Genomic DNA, 3811 nt, shown 5'->3' on the forward strand with positions numbered 1-3811 from the left:
TTCTTGAGTGTAGCGAATCTAAAGTGAATGGAAAAAATGATGAAATAAAGGAGTTAAACAGAAAATTATAAAGGACAACTTGAGAAGACAAAGTATTATAATGAAATGTGCAAAGACCTGGAGTCAAAAAATCAAAAGGAAAGAACATGGTCAACATTACTCATACTGAAAGATCTGATGAAAAAATGCAAGCCTTGACTTGAAGTGCTGAAAGTTTCTATTGGCAGAATATTGAATGACAAAGAAGCATCCAAAAAAGATGGAAGGAATAGAGACACTGTACCACAAAAGAATGGGTTGATTTTCAACCATTTCAACATGCAGCATAAGATCAAGATCTAATGGTATTCAAGGAAAAATTGCAAGCTGCACTGAAGGTATCCATGAAAAGCAAGGCTTTAGGAATGGACAGAATACAAATTGAACTTTCAACAAACTGATACCACCCTGGAGGCACTCACCCATCTATGCCAAGAATTCTGGAAGACCACTACCTGGTCAACAGATTGGAAAAGATCTATAATTGTGCTCATTCCAAACAAGGGGATCCAACTGAATCTGGAAATTTTCTAACACTACCATTAATACCAAAGTCCTGGTGTGGTACTGAAGGATAAGACCCTCATAGAGATGGATTAATACAGTGGCAGCAACAGTGGTCTCAAGGGTAACAACAATTGTGAGGATGGCACAGGACTACACAGTGTTTCATTCTGCTGTGCATAGGGTTGCTTTGAGCCAAAACTGACTTTATGGTACCTAACAACAACAACGGAGTCCTGGTGTAGCGCTGTGGGTTAATGCTCTGGATTACAAATTGGTTTGAATGGCCAGGTTGGAAGTTCAAGCTCACCAGCCACTCCTTGGCAACCCTGTACAGGGTTGCTATGGGTCAGAACTGACTCAACGGCACTAAACAACAACAAGAAGAATATAATTGTCTATGTGGATAATCCAAAATAACCTGAGGAAAATATATGATAAATAATGAAGATTTTCAGGATATCAATTCCTTATAACAAAGTAAATTGTATATCTATATATCAAGAACACAACAATTAAGTATAAAAATTTTAAATACTATCTGCCATGGATTAAAAATGTCAAATACTTGGACTAAGTCAACCAAAACATGCATTAGACCTTTATAGAGAAATTTTGTACCCTTAATGAGGGAAATTTTAGAAGACCTCAACAAATTAGACACACGTTTTCATGAACTGACAAAAACAATAAGCAACCTTGTTAGACTGACTCCATCTTGCATGAGGACAAATCAAAAAGAATTGCTGCTAGGGTTCTATTTCACACATGGATGGGTTTATTTCAAACCAAATGTGTTTAGACATGTCTCTGTGATCAGTGGATGGCAGTTATAGTTCTCTCAGTAGTATACTTGTGTTAGTGTTATTAGCATGCCTTCAAAACAAGAAAAGGTTCCTGCAAAACTGTGGCTTTCAAGGGAATCTGTTGGACCAGTTAAATTCAAAGCAGAGAGGCCAACTCAGAAGGTTATGGCAAATGTTTGGGGGGGAATTCTAAAGAGATAATCTTGATAGATTTTCTCAAGGGTAGAAAGAGCTTTCTTTGAGAAGTTTTTTGGGAAACTTTACCCTATCCACCTTACAGTTTTGATCTTACCCTTTCTGACTTCTTTTTCTTCTCCAAACCCCCCAAAAAGTACTGAAAAGGAACATGATCTGAGTCCATTGAGGATGCCAAAACTGTCCTTTAGATGTGATGAATCACAAACAGCAGAATTCTTTGGGGGAAGGTTTGTTATTGTTAGGTGCTGTCAAATGTGATCTGACTCACAGCAGCCCTGTGCCTGGTCCTGAGTCATCCTCACAATTGTTGTTACTTTTGGTCCCATTGCTGCTGTCACTGTGCCAATCCATGTCATTGAGAGCCTTTTTCATTGTCACCGAGCTTCCACTTTACCATGCATGATGTCCTTCTCCAGGGACTGGGCCCTCTTGGTAACACGTCCAAAGTAGGAGATAAAAAGCCCTGCCCTCCTGACTTTTAAGGAATATTCTGGCTATACACACAGTTGTTTGTTCTTCTGGCAGTCCATCATACTTTTAATATTCTTCTCCAGCACCATAACTCAAATACATCAACTTTTCTATGCTCTTCCTTATTCATTGTTCAACTTTCACATGAGGAAAGGTTAGAGAGATGGAAACACTGCCTTCAGAAATGTATAAACCTAGGAGGATATGTCGAGAAACAATAATTTCACATTTTGGTACTTTCTTTAATAAAGGTTTCTATGATTTTATAACAATAATTTTTTACTTATCTTTGTATTTATTATATAATTTGATCTCTTTAAAGGGTTAAAGAGCAAAGACGTCACTTTGAAGACTAAGGTGCACCTGACCCAAGCAATGATATTTTCATTCACCTCATATACATGTGAAAGTTGGACAGTGAATAAAGAAGGCCTTAGAAGGATTGATGCATTTCAATTATGGTGTTGGAGAAGAATATTAAAAAGATCGTAGTGGTTACGAATCAGACTGTGAACCACAAGGTCAGCAGTTCGAAACTACCAGCTGTTCCACGGGAGAAAGATGAGGCTTTCTGCTCTCGAAAAGATTAACAGCCTCGGAAACCCTGTACAGGGTCGCTATGAGTCAGAACTGACTCCACGGCACATAACCACTACCACCACCAGAAGAAAAATCAAATCTGTCTTGAAAAAAGTACAGCCAGATGGTTCTGTAGAAGGCAGGCTCGCTATACTTCATCTCTCGTACTTCGGACATGTTATTAGGAGGAATCATTCCCTGGAAAAGTATATCATGCTTGATAAAGTGGAAGCTCAGCAGAAATGAGGGAGACCTCCAAGACGCTGGATTGCACAGTGGCAGCACCAATGACTCAACACATAACAACAATTGTGACGATAGTGCAAGACTAGGCAGTGTTTCGGTCTGTTTTGTCCTGTGTCATTATGAGTTGTAACTGACTGGATAACACCTATCAACAACAATAGGCATTGTTAGAACCTTTCCCTGATCCCCTCAAATACCACTTACCAGTTTAGTTTATCTCTGTGGCTTCTGCATGCTTTGCTATTGAGGTCTTACACATTTATTCTTGAAACAATTGCCATTAGGCACTGAATTATTTTTGGCTAAACACAGAGCCAGAAATGTCTACGAATTTCACATCCTACACAGTGGCTGCCACAATGGACTCAAAGCTTGTGAAGACGGCATAGGACCCGGAAGTGTTACATTCTGCTGTGCATAGGGTCGGTATGAACTGGAACCAACTCCACAGCTACTAATAACAGCAACAAGATTCATTTGAAAAAGTGGTCAACTCAAGCAGATAACTTGGTGATATCGAGTGGCGCTGTGAGCTAATGCATCAGACTGCAAAGTCATTTGAATTGCAACGTCAGTGGTTCAAGCTCATCAGCTGCTCCTTGGAAACCCTATACAGGGTCGCTATGGGTTGAAATCGACTGGACGGCACTTTAAAACAGCAGCAACAATCTGTTTATAGGAGTCCTGGGGTGGCACTGTGGGTTAATGCACGGGACTGCCAAGTCAATTTGGACCACAAGGTCAGCAGTTCAAGCTCAACAGCTGCTCCTCGGGAACCCTATACAGGGTCGTTATGGGTCGGAACTGACTTGACGATGCTTAACAACAACAGTCTATTTGTAAGCAGTTACTACTTAAAGTAGACTACCTCTTCATGGATATTAAGCTTGTATAACTTAATATCTAACATTCAATACTTTTTCCTTTTTAATGTAGCGCAGAAGATAGATCTCCCTGCTGCTCTAGGG

General features: G+C 39.8%; 1 pseudogene; it reads left to right on the top strand.

Annotated features, from left to right (window-relative positions):
* Nucleotides 1-341: 341 nt before the first annotated feature.
* The window catches only part of LOC102819546, a 19988-nt pseudogene continuing 16518 nt past the window's right edge, over nt 342-3811 (top strand).

The sequence above is a fragment of the Chrysochloris asiatica genome, unplaced genomic scaffold (assembly GCF_000296735.1).
Source record: "Chrysochloris asiatica unplaced genomic scaffold, ChrAsi1.0 scaffold00139, whole genome shotgun sequence".
NCBI classification, from domain to species: Eukaryota; Metazoa; Chordata; class Mammalia; order Afrosoricida; family Chrysochloridae; genus Chrysochloris; species Chrysochloris asiatica.